Source organism: Geospiza fortis, unplaced genomic scaffold (genome assembly GCF_000277835.1).
Source record: "Geospiza fortis unplaced genomic scaffold, GeoFor_1.0 scaffold422, whole genome shotgun sequence".
In the NCBI taxonomy this organism is placed as follows: domain Eukaryota; kingdom Metazoa; phylum Chordata; class Aves; order Passeriformes; family Thraupidae; genus Geospiza; species Geospiza fortis.
Window position 1 is genome coordinate 715,994 of NW_005054545.1, and position 22,124 is coordinate 738,117.

The 22,124-nt window shown below is 51.5% G+C and overlaps 1 long non-coding RNA gene across 2 annotated transcripts; it reads left to right on the top strand.

Annotated features, from left to right (window-relative positions):
* The first annotated feature begins 7,765 nt into the window (after positions 1-7,765).
* Positions 7,766-15,059, top strand: LOC115948826. Of its 2 annotated transcripts, XR_004082598.1 has the most exons (3): positions 7,766-7,839; positions 10,377-11,337; positions 14,733-15,059. It is a non-coding gene; the product is annotated as an uncharacterized LOC115948826 (long non-coding RNA). The 2 variants fall into 2 exon arrangements; XR_004082597.1 differs by lacking the exon at positions 14,733-15,059 and having other exon boundaries at positions 10,377-12,467.
* Positions 15,060-22,124: the final 7,065 nt, after the last annotated feature.

The following is a 22,124-nucleotide window of genomic DNA, read 5'->3' on the forward strand; positions in this document are numbered from 1 at the left end:
CCTGCTGCTCCAGGCAGGTGCAGCTTGAGTGGAAATTTAGAGAAATTACATCCACCTGCTTCCATCTCTTCCATCCAGGGCCAGATCTTCAGCCAGCGTAAATCAGTTTATCTGCATGCAGCCAGGCAGATTTATGCCAGCTGAAGACGTAGCCCCTGGTCTTGCACTTCACAGTAAGAAGCTTTAAAATACAAATGAGCGTGAACCCCTTAAAATATTCCCCACTCCTGGAACTCAGGAGGAAACCAGACTTCCCAGACTGCCTCAATCATCCCCCAGCCTGTGCTGCCCTTGGGGTGATCGATGGCAGGATCCAAAGGCTCAGCCACGAGAAGCCCCAGGCAGAGGCCGGCTATGAAAATCCCTGCAGAGCTCCAGGCTGATTTTCTACTTCCTCCTTCTGGAAGAGATCTGGGATAATTCCCTCAACATGGACTCAGATAAAGGAGCTCAGACAGGGCAGGGAGGTGTCAGATGAAGCTCTCAGGCCACCCTGGCACACACACACACACCAGGAGGGGACCTGTGCCCATCCTGTCCCAGCCACAGTTACAGGATGGAGGTGCAGGATGGTTCCCAGCCCCCTGCCAGTCCCAGCACAGAGATTGTGTCTGAACCGTGTTTTCAAGAAGTGCCTTGAGGACAGACACCCTTAAAGGCAGGACAGGGCCAGGCTCGCTCAGCCCTGGCTCTGGTTCGGCTTTCAGCAGCAAAGGAGGAGTTCTGGGTTTTGCTCTGCTCACAGGGGAGTGAGTCTTGGTTGGTTTTTTTCTGCGAACACTGAGAGATGTCTGCAAAATCACTTTCTGCCCATCCAAGTCAAGGTAAATCACTCGTCTCTAGAGCAGTTAGTGCAGACTTTTCCACTGTTCATGAACTGAAGTCAACAAAAAAAATTACTTTCTAACTGTGAAACAGCTTTCAGTCTTGGCTGAATGAGACACATTCCCTAAAGTAGCACCTATGTTTATATTTAACACTGATTTCTTACACATCCAAAAATGCCCTCTCAGAACATGAAAATACAAGATAACATCAGGGAAGGCAACCAAACACCTCCTCACTCAATCATTAACAGAACAATGCCAGCCTGGGATTCTGCAGAAAGCCCCTCTACATCAGCTCTGCAAAAAGCCAGAATGTAAAACAAGGCCTCCTGTGGCAGGGATTTTGCTGAGAGTTAGAAATCTTCAATTTTTAAAAAGGCAGAGGGATCCAAATCAAAATTGAGCTGCCTCTCCTCCTCCTCCATCTCATTATAGTTGTCATCATCAAAAATCCGAGCCGAGATGGCACCTCAGCCAGGAGAGCCTGGGAATGATGCTGCACAGTGAATAATGCAGGAGAACATCCAGCACAGCAGCTGCCTCGGGTGCTGCTGGCAGGAGGGAACAGCCCAGCATCTGCACAGCACCTCACAGCCCTGCCTCTTCTTTTCCCCAAGGTGTGGTCAGAGCTCCTGAGGTCAGCACTGTCCTGCTGGGCAGAGGGGGAAGGCTGGAGAGGAGAGGAGAGGAGAGGAGAGGAGAGGAGAGGAGAGGAGCCAGCAGCCCCCGGGCAGCAGCTCTGCCCCTACCCAGCCTGGCCCGTGGAGCACCCAAGACAACCTCGGCTTCCACCACGTGCTCCGGACCTTGCCAGGAGTTTTTTATTGCCCCAGCTACCCCAGGCTGGCTCTGGTGTTACCCTGGCGCTGTTTCTAACCCGGTTTTGTCTCCTCAGAACTCGCTGCCCGTGGGGATGTGTGGCACTCACTGCCCTGGGAAATGCCACCCTGGTAACCAAAATATCTCCATCAGTGCTGGCTGAGCCCCCAGGACTGAAACACTGAGACATGGACTGTGAACACTGCTCTGAACCCTCCCATGTCCTGCTTGACTGAAGCCTCTCATCCCCGAGCCCCTCTGTGCACCCCGAGTCTGCACGGAGCCCAGAGCTGCAGCCATTGTGCAGAAGGACTGAAATGATCCCTCTCTGCTTTGAATGCACAGCTCTGCACAGAGCTGCTGCTGTTCCCACTGCAGGAGGGGCAGAGGAGCTGTAGGGGCTCCCTGTGACACCCCAAGCCCCTCCTGAGCTGCACATCCCCGACCCTACAGAGCAGCCCCTGGCTGGGCTTCACCTCCTCCGTGCTCTCCAGGTGGGATGTTCCAGGTGGCATGCAGCACATGGGGCCTCTCTTTGACTTTGCAGCTTCAAAGGCCCCCCAGAGAAGGGGATTTTGCCTTTGGAGGTGTCACTTACAGACGCAGAAACAGAAATTATGGGTTGTTCCCTTCAAAGCTTCGGATTCCAGACTGTGTCATGCAGCTGCCCCGTGCACGTCCCTGACCTCAGCCAGCGCTCACTTGGCCAGAGGAATGGAGCCTCAAATTGCAAATTATTTCTCTAAACCCCATATAAAAGGCCGTGGGTGTTACTTTAACACACCCCAGTAAAACCAAGGTGCATGCACACAAATATTTGACATGCAGGGCCGTCTGGAGGGCCCCAGCTTTGCAGGACACCAGCCGACCCCAGCCAGGCTCCCCTCGCGGCTGAAGCTGTTTTCTATGGATGCGAGCGGGCACTGCCGGCCAGGAGAGCTCGCGGAGGCTCTGCCAGCCTCGAGAGCATCCCCAACAAGTCGAGGCAGCCCCGAGCGGCAGGAGCTGGGGCAGGGAGCGTTCCCAAAGGCGTGGCCCGGCCCCGGCTGGAATTGCTGCTCAGATAAGCCGGCGTGTTCCTTCTTGTCGGGCAGGGAAGGGCTCGGGCTGCTCCCAGCGCTCTGAGCCGAGCACAAAGGCCAGGAATGAGGTGACAGAGCCCCGCGGAGCCCCGGGCGTGCTGGAACAGCTCCGCAGCTCGCAGGAAGGGCTCTGAGCCCCGGCACGGCTCCGAGCATCCCCGGAGGCTGGGCAGGGAGCGCAGGCATCCCGGGATGGGCACCGCGGGCACGGGGCAGGGAGGGGCTGGGCTGCACCAGGATCTGGGTTCTGGAATCACAGAGTGGTTTGTGTCGGGAGCACCTTAAATCTCATCTCATCCCAGCCCCCTGCCCTGGGCAGGGACATCTTTCATTGTCCCAGGTCTCTAGGCAGTAAAAACACAAAAAGAGCCCCCAAACAGAAAACAAACTTTTGGTATTTTCAGCTTCACTCATCACAAAATAAATCATGTCACGAAAAAACAAATCCCCACCGCTTAGCATTATCAGGAAGTGGATTCAAGAAAGGCCAGAAAGGCAGGAAAAAGCCTCCAGAAGCCAAGGATACTTATCCAAATTAAGCCCAAGTTTTGCACTGCTACATTTTGAAACTCAGCTTTGTCAGCACTTGCCGTGTTATGAGGAGGGAGCCGGGAGCTCTCTGGTGTTTTTGGGATCACACACACACTCAGGAGCAGCGATTGCACAACTCCAGGGCAGCCACACTCAGCATTTCACAAGAAACCCGAAGTTCCCCCAAAATGCCCAGGCTGGCACGAGCACAGAACCACCCTGCTCTGTCCAGTGCTGCTTCCCTGAAAGCTGAGGGAGGAACAGTTTCCTGCAACCAGGGAATCTGTCACTAAATCCCTCAGTGCAGCGGGCAGAGCCAAGCTTGCACTCTGCCACGTTTGTGCTCCACCAAGGAAGCAAAGCCAAGGCTGGGGTCCACAGACTCCTTGGAAAACAAGTTATCCCATCCCCAAACCTGCAGAGTTATCAGGCTCTTTAAAATGCCTGTGATTGCAGAATGTAATTTTTTATCATTGTTTTGAACTCCAGAGCAGAGAGAGGAACATTACCCCCACATCTTTCAGGAAAGAGTTTCTGTGTAATTTAATTTCCCCGTACATTTCTGCAGTATAAATAACAGAGATCTCTGCAGACATGTATCTGTGCCTGCGACTCACTTATATCAGCTGCCTTATGCATTCCCTCCTCAGCCCTGAACTTCTGCCATCAGGTTTTTCCTTTGCTTGGGAGCATGGGAAGCAAAATTCCAGCCCAGGACGAGGCAAACAGGGCTCCTAAAACCCAGCTGTGCACAGAGGCAAAGACCTCCAGCAACCTGCATGCTAAAGCAATGCTAAATGTTTCTTTCAGGGCATTAAAATTCACAGAGGAATCAGAAATTTCATCTCCTTTGCTTAAAAGTTCATTCCCTGTGAAGGCAGATGCTGAGACTTTTTTCTTGCTCTTTTTTTTTTCTTTTGCAAACATTAAACTGAAAAATACACTCCTTAGCAATGCTCTGGTGGCTTTAGACCACATACATCAGCCTAAAAGGTTTATTTTTCAATGACTGTTGCATTAGTTTTGTCAGCAGGATGATTCATTCTGCCTCCTCACCATCACAGCCAGCTCCCAGAGCCGAGGGTGGGCACCGCGAGGGGTTAATCCCGCCCTGAGTGGGGACTGCAGAGCTGATTTTGCCTGATGTCTGCAGCAGGTGGGCCTGGAAGATGCATCTCTGCACAAATATCTTTGTTAATCAGGTTTAGACAGAGTTTACAGGTAAAACTCCCCAACAACAACAAGCTGCCCAGCCAAACACTCTGTTAGGATTGTTGGTCTGATCAGTGACCCTGTGGTTGGGGGAAATCGTCTTCAAAAGTTCTATTACACTGCAGAAGTCCAGGAATTACTGTAAATCTCAGTTCTTGACCTCTTGCAGACACAGAAAGCACAGGTAACCCTCCAGTAATTAAAACACAGCCACTCTGTCTGATCTTCAAAGGCAGAGCAGGCCTGGCTCCCTCCAGAGCCCTGGGATACTGCTGTACAATTAAGGTATAAATCAATCTCTAATTATTTCCTTTGAAGGTTCTTTAAGGCCTTCCCCTGTGCCAGCCCCTTTGGAAAGGCTGAGCGGAGATGGGGCAGCAGCTGCTGAGTCTCCTCCTCCCCGAGGAGCCCTGCAGAGCCCGACCCAGGGCAGGGGCCCTGCCCAGCCCTGCTGCTGTGACAGGAATTCACCATCCTCGCAGGGAGGAGGAGTTGGCACAGGGGCTCCTCATTGTCTTCCCAAGGAGCTTCATCTCCAGATTTGCTCACTTGAGCAGCACAACCGCATCCTGCCACCTGCACCAGCCCCGGGCTTGGCACTGCCTGAACGCTCCAATTTATTCACTTTTGCAGTTGTTCCAAGAAAAAATAATCATTTTATCTCCACCACAAACCTGCATCACACCAGCAGTGCTTGGGGGCTGTTGTTTTTCCAGTGACTGAAAGAGCAGAAGAGCCCATTTTAGCTACACTTAAAGGCTGTGCTGCCTTCTCTTCCCTGGTTTATCACCTCAGGATTTGGCTGGTGAATCACAGAGTGAATCATGGGATTGTTAAGGCTGAAAAAGACCATTAAGAGCAGCAAGTCCAACACCAGCCCAGCGCCAGCACCAGACCTTGTCCTCGAGAGCCACATCCACACCTTTAGAACAATTCCAGAGATGGGGACTCCGCCACTTGGACAAAAAGATTCCAAAGCCTCCAAGCTCCAAGTCTTAATTTTGCTGCACGTGTTTCTTGCTATTCCCAGGAAAAGCTGGGTGAGAGCAGAGAGAGGAGCAGCTGAGGGGAGGGACTGGCTGGGAAGAGCTCTGCTCCCACAGCCACCCCGGCCAGGCTGCAGTCCCAGCCCAGCCCTGCTGGAGCAGGGCAGGAGGCAGCGGGGTGCTCCAGGATCAAACAGCAGCTCTGGCTCCACTTCAGAAAGGGCCCGAGGGGCTGCTTTGCCTTTCATGCCTGTGGGAGAGGGAGCAGTGCCCGGGGAGGGGGCAGGAAGGGCCGAGCACAGCCAGGGAAAGCGGGGAAATCAAACTGGGGCCCAGCAGGGCTCCGTGGTGCCCCTCCCTGGCATGGGCACAGCAGCAATGCCCCTCTCTGGCATGGGCACAGCAGCAATGCACGCTCTGCAGCTCTGTCCAGCCCTCACTCCCATGGAGCAGCTGCTTTATAAATACATTTTTCACAACCATAAACTTTTGAGGCAAACAGTGAAAAAACCCCAAGTGATTCTTCTCCAGCTGCTCGTGGACTGGATTTACAGTGGGCAGTTGCAGGAGACGTGGCCCTGAGCTTCCCTGGGCCGTGTTTGATGTCTCAGACCTCCAGACCCAGTAAATTGATCCCATTTATGGGACAAATTTAGAGGTCAGAGCTGACAAAGCTTCAAGACCACACAGGTTTGCTCCTCGGGAGCCAAGGGGTGGAATGTGCCTCGCAGAGCCTGCAGGGCAGAGCCTCCATCCCCTGACACGCTTCCATCAGCAGGGCTGGGCTTTGCAGCAGCACTTTTATGATGTGCTGGCAGCTTTTCCCACCTAACGGGGACGTGTTGAAAGTTTAAAGGAAGGGGTAGTTGACATAATTGGGTATTATGGAACAACAGGACATTCCTGCAGCTCCCCGTGCCCCAGCCAGTCCCTCCCTGTCTGTCCTTGACAGTAGCAGCTGTAAACTTTAAAGGTATTTGTTATTTTCCAGTAGGAGATAAAACAAATAAAAGGACAGATTTGTATCTGAAAGAACAACAGTCCTGGCTTCAAACTGTGCAGAGTGAAAATTGTGGCAGGTTTGGCTCTTGGTTTCGCAGAGCCCTGAGAAAATAAAAGCAGGCAATGAACACCGATAACCTTCAGTTCTTATTTGTCACATGAAAAACACTGACTTCCCTTTCTCTGAAGGTACTGCAGGAGCCACATTTATAGAGTGATGTGCTCACCTCTGTGCTTGAAACATGTGGGCAAAAATCAGAGATTTTAATTCCTGACTGTGGGCACTTGTGTTAGAAACTGCTGCTCAGGGCAAGTCAGTACAGCCCGAATTAAAGCAGCAAACCTTGTGACCTGTGTCACTGCTAAAGCAGCCTGGCTTTAGAAACTCCAATTTACCCAATAAACAAAAGGAAAATCACGACTTGTGTGCAGTGGAAAACAGTGTGAAAGAACAGGAGTACATTGTTAGCACTACAGAAACAAAACAAAAAGCGCAGTGAGGTTTAATTTTTTGTTATTTAGTTATTTACAGCCTCCTCCACTGGAAGGGCAAACCAACTGGAATATTTCCCTTTGTGCAGATGAGCAGACCTAGAGGACCCAGAGCTCTCCTCCCAGGATGTTTTGGCTAAATGCAAAGCACGGGCACCTCGAGCCTGGAAGGAAGCCCTGCTGTGCCCACCCTGCAGAGCTGTGCCCACCCTGAGGGCAGCCCCAGTGCCCGCCAGGGGTGAGCACCCCCTGCCAAAGGAGGGCAGAGATAAAGGGACAAGGAAAGGAAGAGGCTCCAGAGATTCACAGAATGCACCAAGGGAGAATGGAAATGAAAACCAGGGCATGGAGGCCCTTGGACAGAGCATCCCTGCACTTCCCAGAGTTCTCCTCTCTGAATTCTTTACAGGTTTATACCCCAAAGGCAGGTTCTGCCACCTGCATGATGAGTTTGCAGGGATTACATCACAGTCCCTATCTCACCACTCACTCAAGAGCCAACACATCTCCCATTTCTTTAACAGCTTTGGAAAAGTAAAATGAAATATGTCTTGTATGGAGAGGTGAGTTTAAAAAAAGGCAATTGATGGGGCACTTTGAAAATGGGACACAACAGTTAAAGTGGACACTTGGAAACGTTCTCCTACACTTTGGATCAACGCTGGGTTTACAAGCAAGCCCCGGGAGAGCAGGATGAGGAGCAGCAGGGCAGGCTGCAGAGTTTTGGGGCCGTTTGGGAGGTTTGAGAGCGCGGGGCGGGCCGGGCCGGGCAGGGAGGAGCCGGGAGCTCCATTGGCTGCGGCCGCAGGTGAGCGCGGTTTTGTTGTTTTGGCTGGAGTTCAGCGCAGCGGCTGCGGGACGGGATTGGGACCTGCCCAGCAGAGCCAGGTGAGTGAGCGACCCTCCAGCCACGTGTGCGGAGGGCTCGGGGACACCTGGGGCAGGGGCGTGCCCGGGAGCCACCTGGGCCGGGATGGGGACTGGGGGAGACAGGCACAGGATGCTCTAACGAGCTGTCCTAATTAACCCTGCTCCTGTGGCAGGAGCGCAGCTCCTTCCCTACAAACACCAAGCAGCTGCCCTTGGCCGTGAGGCAGCAGAGGCCAGGATGTGGTTTCTGAAAGGAAAAATGAGAACTTCTTAAGCAGTTCCTGGGATATTTTAAGTCGTAGTACAGATATTGAAAGCTGCATTTGATGGTACATGGGGAGATGTTCCCCAAAGCAGCAAGAATGTGGAGCCTGGTGCTGTTTGAGAACACTCAGGTTCAATCACAACCTGTGCAGTTGCTCTGGACTTGCACTGGTGCAATAAATACCAGACCTGAGCTGCTGTCCAGGCCACCATTTGTAAGGATTTAACTTATTTTCAATCGGTTGACTCTTCTCTTGATTTTCTATATGAATCACTTAAAATTGTTCCCTATCCAGTGGTATCCTAAGAAGTGAAATATTTGGAAAACAGTCACACTTGGTAGTTTGCCTTATGGAGACAATTTTAATCTGCTTTAGTTTGGGTTTGCCAAGGTCTCTGAGGTCCAAAGTCATTGAGATGTGGTGCTACGGGGTGCTGAAGCTTACTTTGGGTGAGCTCCCTCCTGCTCTCTGGGATCAGAGGGACTGGGGGCTCAGGCTGCACCTGCCCCTTTCTGTGGATCTTGTTTGTGTTGGCTGTTGGGTTCCAGCAAAAGTGTCCAAAGGCCTTCTCTCGCTTCCCAAGAGAGAATCAGGAGCTTTAACCTCGGTGCTGCTGAACAGTCAGGTTCCTCTCCTCGTGCAATGCACAGGGATAAAACCAATTTCAAATGTAACTGATTCTTATGGGGTAAAACTTCCTCAAAAACCAAGAGAATTTCCCCTTTTGAAAGGAATAAACAGCCAATTGCAAGGAAAACATCTGGGGAAGCGTGAAGGTAATGCCTGAGAAAGGCAGGAAAAAATGGAACCTCCTGAAAGAGCAGGAGCAGCCCAAAGGCTCTTGTTGGGCACACATGGATGGGGCTGGGGCTGAGCCCCTACACAGGGACAGAAATTATTTTGTATTCTCTCTCCAGGATGGGGAGCTCCTGGCACTTCTCAGGGCAGGCAGGGCATGGCACTGAATTTGCAGAGTTTGCCATCCCTGGGGTGAAGGCAGAGCCCTTTCAGTGCAGCCAATGCTCAGAGCATCTGCCTTGGGTGCCCCACAGACCAAGGAACACAGAAATGTTTGCTCACTTTAAAGTTCAGGGAAGTCCAGCAGAAGTTTACCTGACCTTTAGTTGAAGGTTCGCCCCTTGTGAGGATGCAGCAGACCTTTGCTGCTGTTCAGGTGAAGCTGCAGCCTGACCCCCAACACTTCTCCCCAGCAAAAATCAAACATCAAGGGGTATCTCATTAAAATTTAAAAAACCCAACTCCCCACACTTTAAATTGGCTGTTCAGGAGTGAGGGGAGCCGTTGGAGGGGGAGCTGGTATTTCAGGTTTTTATTAGCATTGATTTAATGTGCGATTTCCCTGATGAGCCCCTTGATTTAATGATGTGAGCTGCTCCCTGCGCTGGGCTCCGAGGGGTTAATGCCCCGCAGCTCAGCAGAGGCATTTGCGGGGTGAGCCCGTCCCAACTTGCCTGATAAAAGGCGTTTCAAACAGGCAGGATTGCGCAGAGGAATTTCGGTTGATGGGTTCCTGCCTAGGCCGCCCTTTCTCAGGGCTTACCCAAAGCTCCCGACAAGTCCTGACACAGCCGGGGAGAGGCTCCGAGCAGCGCAGCTCTGGCTTTAACAGCGAGAGAGAAACACCCCGAACTATTTGTTCTGCTAAATCGTCCAGCAGCACCTCCGCACTCGGGTTTGTGGGCTGGGTTTTTGGTTGGTTTTGGGGTTTTTTTTTAAATTCAAGTGCAGGCGAACGTTTCACTTTGCCTTCCAGGCAAGTTTTGCGCCCTGACCTCTCTTTTCCCAAGCTGTGAAGCGCAAGCAAATTAAAATTGGAAATCTGAAGTTATCCAAGTGCTTGGGAGACTTGCCAAAAGTCAGAGCTGGACCCTCCTGAGAGCCCCGGGTTTCCCAGGCACTGAGGAGGAAGGAGCTGGGACCTTCATTTGGCAAAGCCACCCAAACTGGAAACACCATTTGCAATTCCTTGGGATGTGGAGCATTTCCATTTCATTCATGGGATTTGTGTGTTTAGATGTAGATTTGTTTTGGTGATTGTGGTTCTTTAGAGGAGAAGCAACATGCAATGCTAAGGATATGCATTATATTCTGATTTATTACAGATAGAACCAGGACATATCTATAAGGTAAAATACTTAAACCTATAATCAGATTCCTTTGCAGGAATCTCAGAAATACCTTTACTGCACAGATGAAGGGATGGGTTGGACTTTGATGGGGGAATATTCCTAATAGTCTTAATTTTCATTATTTTTGTCTCTTTCACAGATGGGAAGCTCTCAGGAAGAGGCTGCACACCTTCTAGAGGGTTTTTAACTATTCAAAACTTGAGGGTGCCCCAGGGCAATCCCATGAAATCCAGGATCCATCTCCCAGAGGAGACAGGGGCTGCCTGGCTGGGACAGGGAATGAGTTCCCTGCCCTGCCCGGGCTCCACGAGGCATCCGAGGGGAGCAAACCCCAATTCCCACATCCTGTGGGACCGGCTTTAATGGGATTATCTCTCCCCTATCTCGGCTAAAGGGAAGCAGTACCTTAACACGCTCCCAGGATGGCCAGAGGTCTTTAAAAAGCTCCAGCACTTTGAGGCAAATCGCCTCCAGGCATTCCTTGGGTTTGTAAATTCAGGGTTTAAGGCCGAAGGGACCCTGGCCATTATCTGGTGGCACCTCCCTTGTAAAACCATACAAGACAACAAAACCGCCTTGAGCATTTAATTTGCAGAAGCTCCTGGTGGCTGGAGGGCCTTCAGTAGATGGAGAGCTGCCACATCCCACAAGGAACGGGCCAAAGTGGCCAAAGTGGCTGCCTTGTTCCAGGCTGAATCCAGGGGTGAACACCAGGGATGTGGGGGGGGGGAGGAAAAGGAGGAATTCAGCCCGGAGAGCCCCTCCCAGCTCCGAGTTCACACCTCCACACACACCTGACCAGCCAGGCTCCCCCAACAGCCCCGAGCACCCCAAACCCCGTCCCTGCTCCGAGGGCAGTGAGGAAGGACATCCATGGGTTCTGTTGTCCTTCATTCCACCGGAGTCTGTCTCGTAGCTAACCAGATTTCAGTGGAGTGAAGCACAAGAGGCATGGAGCTGAGCCGGCACCAAGGAGCTGCTGCCCCCGCAGAGGGGGACACCGCTGGAAATGGGGGTGCACCAGCAGAGACCACGCTGCAAATGGAGAGGAGCCGCACGAGGAGCTCTGCAGTGACCCCGGTACCTCCTGAAAATCCCCAGTAAGCACCCTCTGCCAGCATGTACTTCCTTTCTGCATCATGTGTAAAGATTAAAAGTCTACAAAGACCACAGGCTGCTTTCTGGAAGGTTTAAATACCTTATTAGCAGGAAATTAAACCCTCCAGTGGATAAATGAGCTGTGTAACCTCATCCCTTTCAGTCATCTTCCCTCCAGGATGGGACAGCCAGGGAAGAAACCAGAAACTAACCTTGCTTCAGTGCACTTGCACCAGTGCATTCCCGCAAAAATCCCTCCCTACAGAATCCCCAGTTGTGCCTGCTTCCCTCCAAGTCCCCTGCCACACCACCTTCAGGACCTGTAAAAACTCCATTAATATTTTAGACCCATTTATTTAGTAATAAAATTAATGTAAATAAGATGGAAGTTGAGGGAGTACTCAGATTTTTCAGGCTGAGCACAGGCTAGATCTTTCAAGGTGTCAGTGTAAATTCCTTGAAGGTTAATGCAGTTAAACATATTTGATGCATAAATGTGTCACATCTAACGCTAATCATTCACCAGTTGTAATTGCCTTTTCAAAGTCCTCACCTCCCTGAGACAAATGCAAAAAAAAATGAGATCTGGCAAATTTAAAACAAAAAAACAAATAATGTCTCGCTCCCATCAGGATGTATTATTCGCCTTGATAGATTTAGTAGCAGATTTCAGGAATTTATTGTCCTGTATTATTTCTCAGCTGCCTGCCCCTTCTCTCTGTTTGGAAAAGCATTCAGGAACCTCGTGCTGATGGTTTTTCCTACAGGCACAGGAGGCTTTGCTCCCTGCACAGCCACAGCCCTCAGCTCCCCCCTGCCCTGGTGCTGAGCTCTCCCTCTCAGCAGTGCCAGAATCCAACCCGGCCCTTATCACCTCCTTTTCCTGGAGGGCTTTCCCTCAGAACCTCTGAGAGCTCAGCACGCCGCCCTTTGCAGCTCTGGAGGTGGGTGACAAGGACACTGGGCAGAATCTGGAGGTTTTTTCCTTTGTTATCCTTCCAGTGAAACCAGGAGTCCAAGTGCACTGGGGTAAGTCTCACATGCCAAGCACAAGTGGATGAAAACCACACAGCTTTGTGTATTTACCAACTAAAGTCAATAAAACAAGGGGTCCTGCCTTGCCCCAGGTGTGGAGGGCAGAGTTCTGTGCTTCTGCTGAAGATCCATTGGAGCACTTTTGCCTTCCCACCCTTCCTGAGCTCCCCAGCCTCCCTCTGCAGGACAGGAGAGGCCAGGGGACGAAGACACAAATAAATCTGGGTATTAAGGACACGCTGGGGACATTTACAGCACCACAAGGCACATATTACTCATCCATTTGGTCTTTTTTCCCTGTATGAAGGACACTCTGGGTAACAGCTTCCATCCAGTGAAGCAAGGCACATAACGAGCCAGCAGCCAGGCTGGCAGAGCTGTGCAGAGCCTGGACAAGGCTCTGTCAGCTCGGGCTGAGTTAGCAGAGCTCCCTTCAAGCTGACAGGTGCTGTGTAAATGCAAGCTCGTTATCAAAGCAACCACGGCTTGCTGCTCACACTGATGGAGCACCAGAGACAAGAAAAACCCTCCAGTCACTCTTTGCAGCAATGTCTGCAGTCTAGAGACTGAGTATTCCCAGGCCTTGGAGAGCAGCTGGTGATACAGATCTGGCAGTTCAGACAGGGGAAGGCTCCTCTCAGGGGACAGCAGTGACAGCAGGGCCCAGCAGCCAACAAGTGCCAGCAGCAGGGTCTGCTCCAGCACCGGGGAGCTCCTGGGGCACCTCACCCCAGTTCCATCTCCCTGGGCACCTCACCCCAGGGCCCTGTCCTGCTGCTCCTGGGGACATCAAACCCTGAATGGTTTCTGCAGCTCAGTGAGGGAGAGCTGGAGAATCCCAGACAGGGCTGGATTTGCAAGGAGGATTTCCCTTTCCTTGGGAGGGTGTGTGCAGGTCCTTGGCTGTGCTGAGGTGCATGAAAGCCTTCAGGGACAGCTACCCCTGCTCTGTTGGAGGAAAAGAATCTCACAAAAAATCACACAAATAATCACACAAACATCATCACAAATAATAACACAAAGAATTACATTAATAACGCAAAGAATAACACAAATAGTAACACTAATAATAACATAAATAATAACACAATTAATAACATAAATAATAACACAAAGAATAACACAAATAATCACACAAAGAATCACACAAATAATAACCCAAATAACCCCGAGCAGGGCAGTTCCCACTCCAGGTTCACTGGCTGGGCAGCACAACAGCAGCGAGTGCTCACCCTCTGCAGCCTCCTGGGAAAATCTGAACTGTCAGGAGCTGAAGGATGCCTGAAACAGCACAAAACCAGGCTGATTCCAGCAGAATATCTGTCCTTCCTGAGTATTCCCCAAAGGAAACAAGGTGAGGAATTACACTGCTAAGCCCAGGGAGACACAGTGCTGGAAAAGCCACGAGTTTTCAGCTTTTTTAATGGTTACATCTCCGTGTTGTGCCTCAATGCCTCACTTAAAGCCAGTTTTGATTGAGGAGACGGCCAGGCCTCCAACAGCATTTCACTATAAACCTTCCAGCCCCTCGAGCTGCTTCTCATAAACGCTGCCTTGTCTGGTGTTAACTTAGCCCAGCTCAGAAGCAGAGGGGAGGTTTGGATGAGAGGCCCTTTAGAAACCCTTTACAAATGTAGATTTGATTGACTGACTGATTGAACTTAATTGCAGACATTCTCTTAATTGTACACTTAATTACTGACACTGTGTCAAAAGATTTCTGATGCAGCACCTGGAGGACAACCTTGCAAGTGCCAGTCGGAGCCAGCTGCACCCGGCATGGGGAGGTGCCACAGCTTGGAAGGGGGGAAAAAAATCATAATATTTTAATAATATACAATTAGGGTTGCACCCTCCCTCCAACAGGCTGTGCACATGCACACAATCCCAGGCCGAGCCTGGGAGCAGAACAGGAACAAAGGCTGGGTAATGACAGCCTGGTGACAGTGCCACCCTCTGCGAGCATCCCCGGCACGGACAGAGCGAGGGCACGGCGCCAGCGGGGGGGCAGCGCTGCCACAGCTGCAGGGCACCCCAAATGTGGGGCTCTGGGTGGGGATGGGGCACCCCAAATGTGGGGATGGGGAGCCGAACCCCAAATGTGGGGCTCTGGGTGGGGATGGGGCACCCCAAATGTGGGGATGGGGAGCCGAACGAATGTGGGAGCTCTGGGTGGGGATGGGGAGCAGAACAAGGAACAAACACCCACGGGGTTCAGTTTGGTGTTCAAACCCTCAGATCCTCAGCAGTGCTTTGGGGTCACTGCAGGGGTCCCTGCAAGGGAGAGGGGACAATAGTGATCCCTGCCTACCATCAGAAGTGGCTGCAGGAGCTCTGAGTGTTCTCCTTCACTTTTCAACAGCAAAAGGAGCGTTTTAGTGACTGCCAAACCCCAAAATCAGAGCACACCAAAACTCCAAGACGAGCAGCAGAGAAGACTGGAAGTGTTTTACACCCACAGAACCGCAATTTGCTGGAAACACCTGGAGCCTCGTTAATTTACCTGTGACATGTTGCCATACTTAATTGCCTTTGACAATTAGTAACATTTCAACACCTCCTTTAATGGCCCAATTATGAGAACACTTGTCTTCCATGCAGCAGATAGAGGAAAATAGATGGGCGAATCTCCAATGCAAAGCTCCTCTGCAGGTATTTTAATGAAGAAGTCAGAAAACAAACCCCAGGAGGCCTCTGGGCCGTGGTTTGGTGACACAGGAGCTGTGTGTGCCCAGCTCCGGCCCTCGGGCTGACACAGCTCTCTCACCATCATCATCATCATCACTGCAGGGTTAATTACAGAGAGCGCACTCGGGCTTTGATTCCCTCTCTCTGCTGACAGAGAGCATCCTCTGGTACCCTCCAGACCAGGACAGGCACGGGGAGCACAGAGCCTCTCCTGGCCTCCCAGACTCCTGCCTGCCTGTGAAATGCCAGCCAGAACGAAGCTCTGCAGGGCTGCCTGGCTCAGGCACTGCCGCTGGCCCTGCTCAGTGAGACACGGGGAGCGCCTCACAGCTCTGCAGGCTGGGCACAAACTCTGATTTAACAGCTCCTCTGGGCAGGAGGGACTGGGCGAGCCTTGCTGCTGCTGCTGTAATCGGAACAGTCCCTGCTGTACTCACACAGAGTTCACAACAATTCCTCCTCTGCCTTCCCTTTGTACCAGCAGCTCCTCAATTACCTGGATCCGGCTGTAATCGTGCGCTGACCACTTTGTTCTCACCCTGGAGCTCGTGGAGCAGGAGCAGCTCTGAAGAAAGCTCCCCAGCCTCAAAGCTGCTCCAAAGCGGCTCCTCCAGAAGAGCAGGTGGAGTCTCACCGCTGGATGGAGTTTATGAATAAAACAATGTTTTATTAAACTGCTGTTACAGTTTGATTGAACAGCGTTTGGACTACAGAGGAGCAGACATATTCCTGAAAGTAATTGGTTTTCCACATCTGCTTTCCTTTCTAATTGGACTAATTACTTCAGTGTAGGATCATGTTCACTACTCTCCAGAAAGCAAGAAACCTTGATTTACAGTGAGAAGAGCAGCAATTAGAGAGAATTAATTCATACGGCAACATCTAAATAAATCATATTATGAGAAGACAGCAATGTAATTATTGTGACTGGTGACTCCCTTGTGGAGAAACATCATCCTTAAGCTGAAATCGAGCAGCTCAGTCCTCCGAGGAATCCACCCCACTCCTCGGGTTGCACAGAGCGTGTAGTGCTGATTTTCAGACCTAATTGAGGTGCATTGTCACAAGCAATAGGTTCTAACACTCCTCAGGCAGCCGAGGAGCAGCAATCACATCCCTGACAGGCCGTGCTTGTCCTCAGCATGCAGGGATGCTCACGGATAGCAGGTGCCAGCAGAGGAGCAGGGGGTTCCTGGGGGGTCAGTCGGGTTCTCCTCCTCTCCCCAGGCCGAGCCCATCCCGGGCTGGTTTATTTAAGGGTTGGTTTATTTAAGGGTTGGTTCATTTAAGGGTTCGGTCAGGAGAAAAGCCGAGCACGGGGGCTCAGGAGAGGATCCTGCTGCACCAGGGATGAGTTCGGGATGGGGATGAGACTGCTCCTGCTCCTGTGGGAGCGCTCAGAGCACCTTGGAGAGCTCCCTCCATCGCGTGCCATCAACTCTGTCCTTAATGAATGCCCCTCTCGAGTTATTAGTGCCGCTAATGATCATTAATGGCACGGCTCTGTCCTCAGCGGCATTCTCAGAACGTCGGGAAGCCTCTGCTCTCTCCTGCTCTCGTACTTCCAGCAGGAAACCCACAGTGGCTTTTCTAGGGGGAGGAAAGGGATCATTTCTGAAAATCCTGTGCCATAATTCCGTGGTTTACATGGAGCAGCTCCAGGTTTCTTCAGCACACTGAGAGGGAATCACCCCGTGTGACTGAATTCTGTCCGTGTGGCTCCCTCTCTTATTATTTACTGCAATTCAATCTCTCCTTTTCCTCCTGAGAGGTTTTCATAGCTGCCTTTAAATCTCAAAACGCTCCCAAAAAAAAAAAAAAAAAAAAAGAAATAAAGAAATCAAATAATATCATGTAATTCCCTCAGCATTTGGAGTTTTTCCAGACTCAGACATTTGCATACATAAGGTGAGGCTCCCTGGGGATGGATTCCCTTCATCCCATACCTGAGGCCATTTCTGTGCAGAAAACACAGAATGAAGGGGGTGAAATGCTGCACAAAGGGGGTGAAACATTGCCCCCAGTCCAGCTGCTCTCTGTGCTCACTGTTCAGCCAGAACTGGCAGAAATTTGGATTTCAGTGCCACGAGGAACTTCTGAGCTCAGGATTGAGCCCACGTGTGTGCAGACACCTCCAGCAGAGCAATAAAAACTCTCCAATTTCACTGCTTTGCTCCATTTTTACATTAATTTTTGTCACCTTAACCAGGCAGGCCTGGAAACAGAGTAATGGGAAATGATCTAATTACTCTGGAAGCATGGAAGGGATTTTTAATTGATTTTAGCCCTGTATGTCCCTAACAAAAACACAGATGCAGAATGAGCAGAGGTCCAAAAAGAAAATTAAGGCCACAGGAAGCACAAGCTCATTACAAAAGGAAAAAGAAGTACAGTAATAAATATAGCCAAGTATCACAACAGTGTAAGAACTATTTTGAAGGTAAGTGGAACAGCTAATAATTCACAGCCATTATTCTTTTATCATTGTTCAGCTGAAGGTTGAGAAGATTTTAAAACTGCAATTATGAACAATAGATTTGCATTGAAATCAGCTCCTCTGCTGCCTTTATCCCTCCTCTCCCCTCCTCCTCCTCCTAAATAAAGAGGTGCAAGCAACAAAGAAAGCAACATCTTAAATACAAGAGAGAGAAGGGGGTTTAAAGGAATATCCACACAATCAGATGCTCCAAAAAAGGGAGAAAAGCGGAGCCAGGCTCCTTGGGCATCTCCTGAACCCAAAGCAGTTCAGCTGGGTTCCTCGTGCCAGCAGGTCAGATAAGGAAAGGGCCCTGTTGGGGACAGATCTTTAAATCCTTTAGAGCCTCAGTGCCCCCTTTCCATCCTTTACAGCCACCCTGGGGTCTCAGTGCCCCCTTTCCATCCTTTACAGCCACCCTGGGGTCTCACTGCCCCCTTTCCATCCTTCAGAACCAGCCTGGGGTCTCACTGCCCCCTTTCCATCCTTTACAGCCACCCTGGGGACTCACTGCCCCCTTTCCATCCTTTACAGCCACCCTGGGGTCTCAGTGCCCCCTTTCCACCCTTTACAGCCAGCCTGGGGTCTCAGTGCCCCCCTGGCCCTCCTCAGCTCCCCGGGGAGGGGAAAGCTCAGCCTGGGGAGGGGAGAACCCGCAGGGAAAGGCTCAGCTCAGCACAGGGAGAGGCTTTCCTTGGAAAACCCTGGGGCAGAGGCAGCAGCACCCCTGCCCCTCCCAGCCTCAGCTCTCCTGACCATTTTCCCCCCTGAGCAACTTGAGAAATTCAGAATTTCTGGTGGAGCAGCGCCTGCTTTGGATTCGGTTCCCAGTTCTGGTGCCTCCTTCCCCGGGTCTCCTAATGACCGTGGATTAATGAACAATTACAAGGCTTCATTCTGCTGCCATGTAATTCCAAGAAAGGAAGAGCATCTTTCTGGAACATTGTGCTTGAAAAACAAAGGAGAGCTTTGACTGTCAAGTCACTGATGTTCCCTCTTCACTTAAAAGCTTTCCAATTTACTTACAAATTATAGTGTTTTTAATGCAAATTAAGCACTAGAGAACATTCTTTCCTTCCCCCAGATTAGCAAGAACCAAATTGACCAAGAAAGCCAAACATGGAATCCGGCCTCGATGAATATTTAAAATAATGATGCTGTTTAATTATTCTGATTGGTGAAGGATGAGGCTGTTAAACTCCTCTGGGCTGATGGCAGGGCTGGGGCACGAGGCTTTGCTGTGTGAGCAGGGGAAGTGTTTGTGATCCCTGTGTTCAGAGAACACCCTGTGTTCTGGTGCCTTCTGTCCTGTGATCCTGGGATTATCATATCATATCATATCATATCATATCATATCATATCATATCATATCATATCATATCATATCATATCATATCATATCATATCATATCATATCATATCATATCATATCATATCATATCATATCATATCATATCATATCATATCATATCATATATCATATATCATATATCATATATCATATCATATCATATCATATATCATCAATAACATAATATATAATATATAATATATAATATATAATATATAATATATAATATATAATATATAATATATCATATATCATATATCATATATCATATATAATATATAATATATCATATATCATATATCATATATCATATATCATATATCATATATCATATATCATATATCACATATCACATATCACAATCACATATCATATATCACATATCGTATATCATATATCGTATATCGTATATCGTATATCGTATATCGTATATTGTATATTGTATATCGTATATCGTATATCACATATCATATATCATATATCGCATATCATATATCATATCATGTGATATATTAAAACTCTACTAAAGAAAGAGAAAGGAGACATCAGAAGGCTAGAAAGGAATGAATAATAAAAACCTGCGACTGACCAGAGAGTCCGACACGGCTGGACTGGGACTGGTCATTAATTAAAAACATGGCTTAATTAAAAGCAGCTGCTCAGAGCCCTGGGCATTCTGCTGCTCCAGGAGCAAAGGGCACCAGGGGAGCTGCAGGAGGGGTGGGAGCGAGCACACCCTGCCCCAGCCCCGAGGGAAAACCCAAAACCAGAGTTCACTCAGCTCTGCTCCAACATCCCTCAGCCTCAGGCACCTCCAGCTTTGTGCTCTCCCTTCCAAAGTCATCCTCAGAGGAACTGAGAACAGGGATTCCTCTGCAGGAGCTGCAGGGACGGGGGTTCAAACTGAAATAGGCAACATCAGGTTGGATATTGGCAATAAATCCTTCCCTGGGAGTGAGGGCAGCCCTGGCACAGCGTGGTCAGAGCAGCTGGGGCTGCCCCTGGGTCCCTGCAGTGCCCAAGGCCAGGCTGGGCATTGAGAAGCAGCCTGGGGCAGGGAAGGTGTCCCTGGGGCAGGGAAGGTGTCCTGGGGCAGGGGAGGTGTCCCTGGGGCAGGGAAGGTGTCCTGGGGCAGGGGAGGTGTCCCTGGGGCAGGGAAGGTGTCCTGGGGCAGGGGAGGTGTCCCTGGGGCAGGGAAGGTGTCCTGGGGCAGGGGAGGTGTCCCTGGGGCAGGGAAGGTGTCCTGGGGCAGGGGAGGTGTCCCTGGGGCAGGGAAGGTGTCCTGGGGCAGGGGAGGTGTCCCTGGGGCAGGGAAGGTGTCCTGGGGCAGGGGAGGTGTCCCTGGGGCAGGGAAGGTGTCCTGGGGCAGGGGAGGTGTCCCTGGGGCAGGGAAGGTGTCCTGGGGCAGGGGAGGTGTCCCTGGGGCAGGGAAGGTGTCCTGGGGCAGGGGAGGTGTCCCTGGGGCAGGGAAGGTGTCCTGGGGCAGGGGAGGTGTCCCTGGGGCAGGGAAGGTGTCCTGGGGCAGGGGAGGTGTCCCTGGGGCAGGGAAGGTGTCCTGGGGCAGGGGAGGTGTCCCTGGGGCAGGGAAGGTGTCCTGGGGCAGGGGAGGTGTCCCTGGGGCAGGGAAGGTGTCCTGGGGCAGGGGAGGTGTCCCTGGGGCAGGGAAGGTGTCCTGGGGCAGGGGAGGTGTCCCTGGGGCAGGGAAGGTGTCCTGGGGCAGGGGAGGTGTCCCTGGGGCAGGGAAGGTGTCCTGGGGCAGGGGAGGTGTCCCTGGGGCAGGGAAGGTGTCCTGGGGCAGGGGAGGTGTCCCTGGGGCAGGGAAGGTGTCCTGGGGCAGGGGAGGTGTCCCTGGGGCAGGGAAGGTGTCCTGGGGCAGGGGAGGTGTCCCTGGGGCAGGGAAGGTGTCCTGGGGCAGGGGAGGTGTCCCTGGGGCAGGGAAGGTGTCCTGGGGCAGGGGAGGTGTCCCTGGGGCAGGGGAGGTGTCGCTGCCATGGCAGGGCTGGCTTCAAAGGATCTGTCACATCCCTTCCCACTCTGGGATTGTGGGCCCGGGCTGGTGGCTCTGACAGGATCAGAGAGCTCCGCACAGGCCCAGCTGGAGCTCCTTGCACCTCTCCCTTCCCACCTGAGCCCTGTGGCCTGGTCCCACCCCAGTGCAGCCCCCCTGGCTCCTCCAGCGCTGATGCAGAACGCTTTGACCCCAAGCCAGGGGAGCAGAGCAGAGCCCAGGCTCAGGAGGGAGACTGCAAACAGCTGCAATTGCTGGCAAATCCTGGAGAAATCTGCTCCAAGTGGGGCCTTTTTTGCTTGTTTTCTAAATATTTACCATGAATTTCTATTTCAAACTGCTCTGAAGAGCCCCGGTGCCCGCGGGTGGGATCCCAGCTCTGTGCAGAGCTCTGGGCACGGAGCTGCCCCCAAAATCTCCCCCCAAAGGGGCAGCCCTGCTGCTCTCAGTGGGCACAGCCCCAGAGCATGTGCTGCACCAGCCTGGAACCCCCTCCTGCAGCTCCCACGGAGCTTTCCCCTGCTCCAGGGGCTGCCAAACTCCCCTCAGCAAAAGAGAAAATAATTCAAGCTTCTACCTACACGAGCTACCGAAGGAAAAGACACAAAACCCACAAAAGCCAACTAAGCAAACAAAAAGGAGATAAAAGCAGTTTGCTTTAAGGCAGCAGCTTTTCTGAAAGCCTGCAGTAAATCTTTAAGATTATCAATAATGAACACATTCAATGTCTTTTTTCGTCTTCTTTTAAATCACTTCTTGCAGTGGAGAGAAATCAGTCCGGGGGGTAGTTCCTATGTGAGCTGCATTTATTATCGAGGGATTGAGAGTGCTGGAGATGGAGAGAGGGAGAATGAGCCTCGACAGGGCTCGGGGAGGAAGCACAGCTCCACTGCCCAGTCCTTCCTCCTCCTCAGTCACTGCACCCCTGATGAGCCCCGGCTCCACCTCGGCTCTAATGACGCTCACGGCGCGGATGTGTCTCCCAAATTCAGCCAAGCGACAACACGGGGTCTTCAATACGCAAAGGAGGCCTTTGTGCGACTCCCCAGAACTTGGGTGTCTTGTCAAGCCCTACGGGAATTCCGGGGGAAACAAATTGCACGGAACACAGGAGGGGCTGCAGAGGGGCTGCACAGCAGCGCGGGGATGCTCAGCTCGGCTCGGCTCGGCTCGGCTCAGCTCGGCTCAGCCCGGGCTCCTGGGGCAGCCAGGGAACCCCCGGGCAGCCCTC